General features: G+C 51.0%; 1 long non-coding RNA gene across 1 annotated transcript; it reads right to left on the bottom strand.

Annotated features, from left to right (window-relative positions):
• On the bottom strand, positions 1 to 1,172 carry LOC120685823. The gene is made up of 2 exons (XR_005679786.1): positions 878 to 1,172; positions 1 to 780 (listed from the first exon to the last, which is right to left on the bottom strand). It is a non-coding gene; the product is annotated as an uncharacterized LOC120685823 (long non-coding RNA).
• Between the last annotated feature and the right edge of the window lie 11,582 nt (positions 1,173 to 12,754).

Here is a 12,754-nt window from a genome sequence, read left to right as displayed (position 1 = left end):
TTAAAGCACCTGTTTCATAACAGAGACATGTATTGTAACTGTTGAATCTAACGGCAACTGACAGTGATGATGAAGTTGCTCTATGCATTATCTGTGATGAAATATAAAAGGAGTAAAAGATATAAAGTTGAAAGTATAAGATGAAATCAAGAGGGAGAATGTTAGAGTTGATCTCCATCAGTTGGCCCAACAGCCAACTAATCTCTTGACCTCGCGCTCTGATCGGGGGCCCAGCCCAAGACGAGGTTGGTGGGCCTCCATCACACAGCCTTATAAGGAGGAGGTGTGGACTGACAGCTCGGATCAAAAGGTTCACCGCCGCTACTGTTCCCCACCTCAAAACCCTAATCCGGTCAGAGAGGGTGGGCTGTAGCGGTGGGAAGCACCACAGGCGCTGCCACTCCACTGCGTCGCCGCCACCATGTCTTCACTGCGCCGACCGTCGCCGGCCCTGCGTGGATCTTCATCGAGAAACACGAGATAGCAGGCAGCTCGAGCTCCACTGGAGAAGGTTCTCACCCCCCTTAGTTTCTGTTATTGTTATAGATCTAGGATTCCCTTGCACTCCGAATAGAGAAAGTTGAACAAAATCCACTGGATCTATTCCCCCTGCGCTCTTAAAGTTCTAACACCTAGCCCTTCCGCGCTCCGCGCCCCGGAGCCTGCAGCGCCACGCTTCCTCCAGTTGTGCCCGTCGTCGGCCGAGACATCACCAACAGCGGCCGAGCTCTCCCTCACTTGAGTTTCACACTCTCTGTTGTCCTCCCGCAGACAAATCACCTAACAACAAACAAGCTAATAAAGAGATTTCTCCTAAAAAGGGTTCGCATATGAAGGGAGCGTCGGACTTGAAGCTAATAAATCACAGCTTTCTCACCTCTTCTTGGGTGCCACCGCATCTACTGCTGGCTGCTTCCGGTCGCGCGGACTTGGCGCTCAGTGAGGGATTACATCTGCACCGCTCCTGTGTCTGCGGGCTTCCCAGGTGCCCCTCCTTGACGTGGCTCAGCTCCACCACAGCCCGCCCACCGCGCAAAGCCAACCGCGCCACCGCGCCAGGCTAGGGCCCCGCACGGCAAGCGAGGGGAATGGTGGCGAGCTGCTTGCGGGGGCCCTGCGCGGCAAGTGAGGGGGAGGGGAGGCGAGGTGGCGGTTATACCAAGGTCGGGGAGGAGAGGTGTGGTGGGTGGGAGAGAAGAGATGTGGAGTATTGGTGTTTATCCACCAAATCTACTCAAGGATACCCCAAGTAGTAGGGGTTGTAGGTAGGGTTTTGCCGAGTCTGGAACCGATGGTGCAAGGAACGCAAAGCTTTAGATAGGTTCAGACCGCGAGATGTGTAATACCCTATGTCATGTGTGTTGTTTGTGTTGCCTTAGATGAGTTAATTATTTCGAGAAGGTCCGTGCTTGCCCTTATACAGTCTGGGAGGACCAATGTTACATGAAAATTCTAGCCGAATACTACTCAAGGAGTCCTTCCGAATGCCTACCGCGTAGTTTCCTTCAATCTGACTAGTCCTACCTCTGTACGAGTATTTACACCAGGATAAAGTACATGCCATGTGCTATTCCTTATTTTGGAATATTCCACACCTGTGAGCAGTCTCGTTGCCCCGGGTCTGACAGGGAGAAAATCGAAGAGATAAGGAAAAGAAAAGAACGGTGATGTAGTGGTTGCGGTGGTGGCCGGTGGCGTGTGATTGGCGGAGGGCGTTGGGACATGGATCGATGATGTAGATGCTGTAGAGGAACTAATTTTCAGGGGCGGGTGGTGGCGTCACCTGCCCCTAAAAATAGCACTGCGGACAGCCCGGCAATAGCTGGCGGACGGTCCGCAGTTTCGGAGGTCCAAACTTCACTGCGAGGTTCGGACGTCCAAACCAGCGAACAGTCCACCCACTAAGGATGGACTGTCTGCCGTGCTATTTTTATAATTGAGTCACTTCCTGGAATAAAATTAAAAATCATTTGTAGGGTTGGGTGAGGGAGTGACCCTCCCCGAAAAATTTATTTTTAGGAGCAGATCGGTTGCTATAGTAACTCCGCTCTATCTGTAGCAATGAGTCAAATTTTGACCCGCCACAAAAAAATTTATTCTTATTATTCAATGTATAATATAAATTATGGCGCAATGGTTAAGGATAATGCACAAATGAACAAAAGCGTAAACCTTTTGTTTATAGACACAAATCATCAATTACTCATTTTTCATTATGCTAGTGGATTATGGTTCAGTACAACACTTGAAATGATATTGGTGGTCGACTTAGTAGCCTTCTAAGAAGCTTACACACAGGGGTAAAGCTAACATAAACATTAAGGTAGTGCACCCATAAGTAAAAAAAAATATAATTTTATTTTGATATGTGGTAAATATTAGCCAATTTACCTATAAAAATTGGTTTTCACCCTGGTGCCTGTGCACCAGGCTAGAATACTATGGCGTCCCCGCTCTCACACACTCTTGAATGGCGGCTTTGGCATGTCATGTATGTGATATCACCATAGAGATAAAATTTGACAAAATAAAAAGTTTGAGGACTAAATTGGCCTATTTGATGCTTGGATAACAAATTTAAGCCTTGAAAAGTAGTAGCTCGATTGAAATGGCTATTTTGCTCTCTTTTTTTTTGTTCTTAATGACCGGCGGTTCCCATGGTTCAATCTAAATAGAGCACGACTCAAAGTGGTTTACACTAGTCATGGCATGGTCCATTCTCTTGTTTTTTTTTCCTTTTGATAATTTTCATTTTATATAATTAAACGTGTTCTTTAAGCAGTAGCTAAACGAGATCATCCAGCAAAATTAGTGTGTTCTGAAGGTTGCTAGTGTTCTCAGTATTCTGTATTGTTGAACAAGCATGCCACTGCTGCATATGCACAGGCATAGCGGTGTTGATGGTGACGGACCGTCAGGTCCGTGACACTGCCCTGAACTAATAAAGCGCTATAATTACCATAACTCATAGTCCGCGACATAAGTATATGCCTTCTTATCTGTTATTTTTTCTATAGTCCCCTACAAATTTTTTCTTTTTTCCCCCTCTAACTATAAATTTTTTATTATATTTATTTTGTTATATTTTCCTTTTATTTCCTTACCCTTCTCTATTTTTCTTTTTTCTTTTTCTTAATGCTAAAATTTTCTTTTCATTCTCTTTGTACATTTTACTAATTATTGATGTATAATATGTCCACTTTAATTTATTTACCTTGCGGATATATTGTTCATCAATAAGAATAGTTCTATGTTTGGGACCGAATACCATTCTATGCTATATAGTTCGATGCTTATTTTCCTTTGCACTTTAAGGTCAGTCTTAGTGCATAGTTTTATGGTGATCAAACTCTTCTTACATCCCATAAAACTTCATCATTCTCTCTCCTTATCATGTCAGCAAAATTGATTATATTTAATACCATGAAACTCCATTGAGATTGGCCTAACTTGTCGTGCCCCTGCTTCTACCTTTTCTAATGCCTTATTTTGTACCCCCTCCATCCAAGTATGATAGATATATTTCAAAACTTCAAATGTTCAAAAATGATAGCTATATTTGCTATTGGCATGTGTTGTGGCAATAAATAGCACTAGAAACGAGGAGTTCCTAGTTAAAACATTGGAGGACCAATAAAAAGTCTATGTGGCATTTATGAGATTGATAAGTACACTTGGTGCTCTTGGTCATTGTGCCATATGGAAATATATCTATCATACTTGGATGGAGGGAGTAATTTGTAGTTTCTCCTTATTTCCGATCCAATGATCTTTTTCTTTTGCACCTTATACCATTTTTTACAATTTTGTAGGGGTATTCGTTTACTCTGTAAGTTCGTCAACGCCAAATCCTACCGGTGATATTTTGTTCATTGTCACCTAGAGTGACCCGACTTGGCACGGCTTCAATCAGACCCGGCTTTATCTTGTACAGTTACTGTAGCATGCACCTAGAAGGCAAACTGAGATGAAAAATAAAGTAGAATCCGGAGAAGCCAAAGTGGCTTCCCTACTCTAGCTCCGTCTGCTACTGTACTGCTACAATACCTGGAGCCAAAGCCAGAGGAGACCGGCCAAACGGCGCCCAGCAAGGTAGCCGATTGGAAGTGGAATCCATCCCACAGACCCAACGAAGAGAAGGGGCCAAGAGAAGTGGATTCAGTTGCTTTCATGGATGGATGGAGAAATATGCATGGTCCTTTGACAGGTCCGTCTTTGTCCAAGTTATTCATTCTTTTTTGAAAGGCTGCTACGTGTTTCTCAACTTGCAAGAGCTTTAGAGCAGTCCTAACCAGGGTTTACAAAACTGGTGGGAACCGGTCCGGTTCCGGTTTGGGCCGGTACCAAATTGGTCCAAATTCAAAATTCAAATTTGAATTCAAAAAAATGAAAAATTCCTAAAAATACTTCAAGGTGCGACGAATCTAATGGTGTCAAATTTTCTCAAAAAATCGTTCGTTTAACATACTTTTCTGGCATTTAAAGTTAAACCAAAAAAAGAAAAGGAAAAAAATGAGACGGCCCATTAAGGCCCACTTGGTAAACCGGTCAAACCGGCAGGTAAACCGGTCAAACCGGCCGGTATACCGTTCCAAACCGGTTACACATACGATTTTAATGAATTCAAACCGGTCAAACCGGCCGGAAAACCGGTCTAACCGGCCGGTATACCGGTACGAACCGGTTGAACTGAATTTTTTGAATTCAAATTTGAATTTGACCGGAATCTACCGGTTTCCGGCCAAACCGGTCCGGTATACCGGTACCGGACCCCGCCGGTTTGACCGGACCGGTCGGTTAATTAAACCCGACTCCCAACCCTCCAATTCAGCTGGTTTCCATAGCATTAAATACGTTGCCATGTAAGCAAAAAGCTGAGGTGGCAGCAAAGTTAATGAGGAGAGAAGATAAAATATGAAGAAACCAGATCTCATGTAAAAAATCATGTCTACACGAAAACCAAGACAAAAGAAGAGAGGATTGGAGAGGAATAGGAGAGAGAATAGATATAATTGGATAACACTTTATTTTGAAGAAACTATCCATTGAAGGTATAGTTTTTATGAGTAGTGTCTATATGACATGGCAACTATAGAAACTACTAGTGGTTTCTTGGGTTGGGACTGGCCTTATAGCTTTCGAACAGTTTGGTCAATACCTACCCAAAATAAATAAACAAATAAATAGTCACATGACTCACATTTGGTTTGCAGACATTTCTTTAATTTCTCATGTTTTTGGTCCACTGAGTTTACGCACTAATCCAATTGCATCCACTTTTGATGGCAATGGCAATATGGCATAAAGTTTTGAGATTTACTCCTCAACTAAAGTTTACGGGGCGACTGCGCAATGTAGGTGGCAGGAGATCCAGGGGCGATGTTTTCCGAAACTAAAGGTTGGTCAAAAACGGAGGCGGCGACGGTTCTTGCTTGCTGGAGTTGGGATGGCAATTCTGTTGATAGTAATCCTTGGGTGCTAGATTAGTGCTCTCCTAGTTTAGCTAATGGCTTATTTTAGAAAGTTAGTGTGTGATTGCATTGATTGTGCTCGGCCGGATTGAGAGGGCCAAATTACTTTCCTTGTAATCTGTTATATAAGCATAGCAATAGACCATGGAAAAGCTGCCAAGTTTTGACAGCACCAACGAGATCGTGTCCTCTGTGTTCGCGTGAGTTTGTGTTTGGCCGTGAGATCGCCGGCGACGTAATCTGCGTCGTCTCTCCGGTGTGTTCCTGACAATTGGCATCAGAGCCGGTTTCCGGACCGGGGACTGATGGGTGACGAGAAGAAGCCGAGTGACAAGCTCGCCGACAGCTCCGCCGGCGATGGCGTTGTGATCCAGCGGGTGATTCGTGAGGTGAGCGGCGGGAGTAGCTACCCCGTCCTCACCAAGACCAATTACTCCGACTGGGCACTGCTGATGAAGGTGAAGTTGAAGGCGAGGTCGCTCTGGAACATCGTCGAAAAGGGGGGTGTCGACGAGCATGACGAGATGATGGCGCTCGAAGCTCTCTGTAGTGCGGTGCCGCCGGAGATGGTGCCCGCCATCGTCGGCAAGGAGTCAGCAAAGGAGGCCTGGAAGACCATCGCCGAGATGCGGGTCGGCAACGAACGTGTCAAGAAGGCGTCCGCGGCACAACTCCGGCGGAAGTTCGACATGGTGACGTTCGGCGAAGGCGAGTCCATTGAGGACTACGCGCTGCGCATCAACAGCATGGCGTCGACCCTCGCCACGCTCGGCGATCCAGTCGAGGAGGTAAAGATCGTGGATAAGATCATGCGAAGCATTCCACCGCGCTTCAAGCAGATCGTGATCTCGATCACCACGCTCCTCGACGTGACGACCCTCACCGTCTCCGATCTGGTGGGGCGGCTGAAGGTGGCAGAGGACGCCTTCGAGGAGGCTCCGGGGTCGCTGCAACACGACGGGCGCCTCTACCTCACGGAGGAGGAGTGGGACGCCCGGCGGAAGAAGAGGGAGACGGAGAACCACTCCGGCGGCGGCACAAGCGGCGGCTCAGGGCGTCGCGGAGGAGGACGACGCGGGCGCAGCCGTGGGCGTGGAGGCTGGTCGTCGGGTGGGCCGTCATCGGGTAAGCCCACTGGTGATGAATGCAGGAGGTGTGGCAAGTTAGGCCACTGGGCCCGCGACTGCCCCTCGCGGCCCAAGAAGGAGCAGGCCCACGCCATCCTGGAGGATGAGGAGGCGTCGCTCCCCCTCGTCAGGGCCTCCATGACCGTCCTCCATTCATCGCCGCCGCAATCCACTTCGGCACCGCCGATTGGATCCCCGTCGACCACTTCCCTGACGGCGATTCCGCTGCCGCGTGCTGCCCTGCCACTACAGAGGCCGGGGCAGGCACATGGTGGTGGCAGTCATGGAGCGGCGGAGGCGGGATCCGGATCTCAGATCGAGTTCTGGGAGCATAAGGTTTTCGCCCAGCTCGGAGTGGAGTCGGAGCGCGAGGCGGAGACGTGGGTCCTGGACACCGGGGCAACCAACCACATGTCCGGGTCCAGGGCCACCTTCACCAAGTTGGACACGGCAGTGCTGGGCACCGTGCGTTTTGGCAACGACTCGGCGCGCGCATCGAAGGCCGCAGGATGGTCACGTTCGTCTGCAAGAACGGTGAGCTTCGCTCGTTCGACGGGGTCTACTTCATTCCACGACTGACGACAAACACCGTGAGCATCGGGCAGCTCGAAGAGGTCGGGTACAAGATCGAGATAGGCTCCGGGGTCACGAGGGTCCGAGAGCCTGGCGGCCAACTGCTGGCAAGGGCGCGGCGGGCGGCAAACCGGCTGTACCTGCTCCACCTCAAGATGGCACAGCCGGTGTGCCTAGCGATGCGCGGGCGCGACGACGAGGTGGTGTGGCGCTGGCACGAGCGCTTCGGCCATGTCAACATGACGGCACTCCGGAAGCTGGCTCGGGAGGAGCTGGTTCGAGGGCTGCCGGAGCTCGGACAGGTGGAGAGGGTCTGCGAGGCTTGCCAGGCGGGCAAGCAGAGGCGCACATCCTTCCCGGCGCAAGCAGAGTACCGTGCGCGGGAGCGCCTGGAACTGGTGCATGGGTACCTTTGCGGTCCCATCACGCCGGCGACGCTAAGGGGCAACAGGTACTTCTTGCTGCTGGTGGATGACCTGAGCAGATACATGTGGGTAGCCGCGATTCCTTCGAAGGATCGTGCTGCGGCTGCCATCAAGGAGATCCAAGAGCGGGCAGAAGGCGAGTCTGGAGTCAAGCTGAAGGTACTCCGAACTGATCGAGGGGGTTAATTCACCTCGATCGAGTTCGCGGAGTACTGCATGGTGGACGGCGTTCACCGGCAGCACACCGTGCCCTACAGTCCGCAACAGAACGGCGTGGTCGAACGCCGGAATGGGACTGTGGTGGCCACAGCCCGGAGCATGCTCAAAGCGAAGGGGCTGCCTGGCTGGTTCTGGGGCGAGGCGGTAAGCACGGAGGTGTATGTGCTGAACAGGTGCCCGACGAAGAGTGTGGACGGCATGACGCCGTTCGAGGCGTGGCACGGGAAGAAGCCGGTTGTGCACCACCTCAAGACGTTCGGCTGCATCATCTACGTCCGCAACACTCGACCTCACCTGTCGAAGCTGGAGGATCATGGCCGCAAGATGATCTTCATCAGCTACGAGCATGGGACGAAGGCGTACCGCGCCTACGATCCCATCACCAAGAGTGTCAATGTGACGCGGGATGTTGTCTTCGACGATCAAGACCAGTGGGACTGGGCAGCCAGTAGCAGCTCTAGCGTGGCGGACGGCGACGACGATGTGTTCACGGTGGAGTACTCCATCGTGGGACAGGGACCTCCGACGGCTGCTAAGGGTGCTACCGAGGCTGCCTGGGATGGTCTTGCGGACAGCGACACGACACCGCCACCATCGCCGCACGCCACTGCAGGAGAGGCGGCAGGAGGTTCCGACGGGGCGCAGGCTATGGAGTTTGCCTCGCCACCTGCCGGTGGCGACGACAATCTGGATGCTGCCATGATGAGGAGGCTCCGCTCCGCTTCTAGAAGATTGAAAACATCCTCGGGCCGACATCACCGCTCGGGTTCGCGCCGTGAGCACTGCTGATGGAGGAGCTGCACGCAGTGAGCTCCGATGAGCCAGCCTCATTTGCTGAGGCAGAGCGCTGCCCAAGCTGGAGGAAGGCGATGATGGAGGAGATGGAGTCGATTAAGGACAATCAGACCTGGAGCCTTGCTGATCTCCCGCCTGGGAGGCGGGCGATTGGGCTGAAATGGGTCTTCAAGGTCAAGAGGGATGAACATGGGGCGGTGTCCAAGCACAAGGCGCATCTCGTGGTGAAGGGATACGCGCAGCGGCACGGCATCGACTACGATGAGGTGTTCGCCCCGGTGGCTCGGCTGGATTCGGTGCGCCTGCTCATCGCCCTTGCTGCGCACGAGGGGTGGGAGGTGCACCACATGGACGTCAAGTCGGCGTTCCTGAACGACGACCTGCAGGAGGAGGTGTACGTGGAGCAGCCTGCTGGTTTCATCATCACCGGCAAGGAGCACATGGTGTTCAGGCTGCGGAAGGCTTTGTACGGGATACACCAAGCGCCGCGTGCCTGGAACGCGAAGTTGGACGACACACTGCAGTCGCTGGGGTTCAGGAGGAGTCCCTCGGAGCATGCCATCTACATCAGGCCAAACCAGGGCGCGCAGCTGGTGGTCGGGGTGTACGTCAACGACCTGGTGATCACTGGAGCCAGCTGCGACGACATCAAGCGGTTCAAGGAGGAGATGGCAGCTGCATTCAAGATGAGTGACCTTGGTCTGCTTTACTACTATCTCGGCATTGAAGTGAAGCAGGGCGCGAGTGGCATCTCGCTCAGCCAAGGTGCTTATGCTGCCAAGATCCTGGAGAGAAGTGGCATGGCAGGGTGTAACCCCTGTCAGGTGCCAATGGAGACACGGCTGAAACTGAGCAAGTTCAGTTCAGAACCGCCGGTGGATGCAACAGCTTATAGAAGCATCGTTGGGAGCTTGAGGTATTTGGTGAACACTCACCCAGATCTTTCTTTTGCTGTTGGGTATGTGAGCCGCTTCCTGGAAGAGCCACGCGAGGATCATCTCAAGGCAGTGAAGCATATCTTGCGCTACTTGGAGGGAACCAAGAACTGGGGACTCTGGTTTGGCAGGAAGAAGGAGAAGGAGGCTCATCTGATGGGCTTCAGTGACAGCGATTATGCTGGGGATGTTGATGCAAGGAAGAGCACGACAGGGGTGATTTTCTTCCTCAGCAGCAGCCCAATCACCTGGCAGTCCATGAAACAAAAGGTGGTGGCACAGTCAAGCTGTGAGGCAGAATACATAGCAGCTGCCAATGCTGCTTGTCAGGCATTGTGGCTAGCCAGAGTGCTAGCTGAGGTGCAGGGATCAGCACCAAGAGCACCAATGCTGAGGGTGGACAACAAGTCCGCCATTGCTTTGATGAAAAATCCAGTACTCCACGGCCAGAGTAAGCACATTCAAGTGAAGTACCACCTGGTCCGGTAGTCTGTTGAAGAAGGTCTGATCGAGGTAGAGTTCATCAGGAGCGAAGAACAGCTGGGCGACATTCTGACGAAGCCGCTGGGCAAAACCAAGTTCCATGAACTTCGTTCTAAGATTGGCCTGATTGATGTATGCAGTTCGCACCACAAGGCTTAGGATGAGGTTGTTGATAGTAATCCTTAGGTGCTAGATTAGTGCTCTCCTAGTTTAGCTAATGGCTTATTTTAGAAAGTTAGTGTGTGATTGCACTGATTGTGCTCGGCCGGATTGAGAGGGCCAAATTACTTTCCTTGTAATCTGTTATATAAACATAGCAATAGACCATGGAAAAGCTGCCAAGTTTTGACAGCACCAACGAGATCGTGTCCTCTGTGTTCGCGTGAGTTTGTGTTTGGCCGTGAGCTCGCCGGCGACGTAATCTGCATCGTCTCTCTGGCGTGTTCCTGACAAATTCTACCACCCACCCGTGGATAAGGACTTTCAGGATCCAGCCACTGGCTCACCACATTCTGCTTCGCATTGCTGATTCATCTTGTTCTCAGCTTGCGTTGCCTTGTGCCAGCCACACCATGCCGTGCTCGTTCCCCTGCTAGTGACGCTCGCCAATGGGGGCGCCTATGAAGCGCGCCTTCCCGCTTTCCCGGCCACGTGAGCGTGCGCTGCCCACCTCCCCTCTTGTCCTCCTTGGTTGCGCATTCTTCGCCGTCGCTGCCTTCGCCGGCGACAGCATCGTCCCCGGCGACGGCATCTCCGGGAACGAGATTCTGGTCTCCAAGAACGTCGAGTTTGAGCTGGGCTTCTTCTTGTTGGGAATAGTCCCACATTGAGAGTTGTGAGTGGGCAAGCATGGTTTATATGGTGAGAGTACAACCCCCTATTAGGCTAGATTTTTGGGGGGAGTGTCGGCCCAACAGACATAAGACCCGCTGCTGTGCATTCGGGTGCGCGTGTGGCGACCCAACAGCCTGGGGCATGTGCGGACCGCGTGAGTCGCGGCCCAGTGGGCGCGTGTGTCGCTAGCCCGGTGCCAACAATTGGTATCAAAGCCCTAGTTGGCCCGGTGTCTCTCAATGTTTGAGGGGGGAATTGTTGGGAATAGTCACACATTGAGAGTTGTGGGTGGGCAAGCATGGTTTATATGGTGAGGGTGCAACCCCCTATCAGGCTAACTTTTTGGGAGGAGTGTCAGCCCAACAGACATAAGACTCGCTGCTGTGCGTTCGGGTGTGTGTGTGGCGACCCAACAGCCTGGGGCCTGTGCGGGCACGCGTGAGTCGCGGCCCGGTGGGCGCGTGTGTCACTAGCCCGGTGCCAACCCCACAACCTGGGGCATGTGCGGGCACGCGTGAGTCGCGGCCCGGTGGGCACGTGTGTCGCTAACCCGGTGCTAACAATTCTCCCCGTGCGACAACATCCACTTAGCACCAGCCCCAGGTTCTGGGTCGCGAACAGGGTCCCAATTGTTCGGAATAAAATCTAACAAAGCTTAGCACTGACTTGACTAACCAAGATCACTAATCCAAAGTAGATCATTTCTAATACATTAACTAATGCGGAATCAAATGTTCGGTCTATACTAGTGGTAGTGGTGTCCATGGCACTGCTAGAAGTAGGTGTAGGCACGACGACGTCGATGGTGTTGACGGCATCGGGGACGTAGCGCAGACGCTCCTTGAGCGTTCTCTCGGGGTAGCGGCGGCCTTCAGGACGCCACCGGCACTGCCCCGGGCATGGTACTCGCGCTTCTGAGCCTTCCAGTGCTCTGAATGATCGGTGGATGGTGGAATAGATTAGGTTCCTAATCCTGGGGTTGATCCCCTCTTATTTATAAGCACTGTAGGCCCAGGGCCGAGCCAAATAGGCTTAGGTTTGCCTCCCGATCAAGGCATTCACGGATTGGTTCTGTTGAACCGATCCCTAAACTAACGGGGTGAAAAACTCCCCCTTTTTCTCTTGGTTCTGTTGTTGACAGAGGTCAACCAAATCAAAACCAACATTCTCCCCCTTGACCGAAGGTCAAAAACTTATTCTTAACTTACACTTAATATTTATTATGTCACTAACTTAGACTTAACTAAAACTAAAATCCATCCTCCGTAAATCAGCAAGTACAAGACCACTGCATCGTCAGCAGCACAACGACATACTGGGACAACAGTACCCATAGCCTTACTGAAAAACTTTGTCAGGATTCTTATTCTTATTTGGGGAAATATTAATGGCCCAGAACCAGGACCTGATCAAAAGTATCAACCAAACCCATACCTAGGATATGTTTCAGAAAGAGGAATGGTGATAAATCTTTTGTGAGCGGATCCGCAATATTTGTTGTAGTACTTATATGCTCAATCTTAATTGTGCGATCCCGGTTTCTATCTTTCACGACATGATATTTGAGGTCAATGTGCTTAGAAGCACTAGAGAAATTATCGTTTGCGCAAAAGATTACTGCAGATTGATTATCGCTGTACATTGTGATAGGTCTCGAGATACTATCCACAACTCTTAATGCCGGGATAAAATTCTTAAGCCACACTGCATGTCCTGTTGCATCATAACATGCCACAAATTCAGCTTGCATCGTAGATGCAGCCGTTACACCTTGCTTACCACTTCTCCATGAAATTGCTCCCCCTGCCAAAGTGAAGATATATCCAGAAGTGGATTTTCTATCATCTTCATCACCAGCAAGATCAGCATCAGTGTAACATACAACCTCAACA

This window comes from Panicum virgatum, chromosome 8N (genome assembly GCF_016808335.1).
Source record: "Panicum virgatum strain AP13 chromosome 8N, P.virgatum_v5, whole genome shotgun sequence".
Classification (NCBI taxonomy): Eukaryota; Viridiplantae; Streptophyta; class Magnoliopsida; order Poales; family Poaceae; genus Panicum; species Panicum virgatum.
This window is presented reverse-complemented; position numbering and strand designations above follow the sequence as displayed.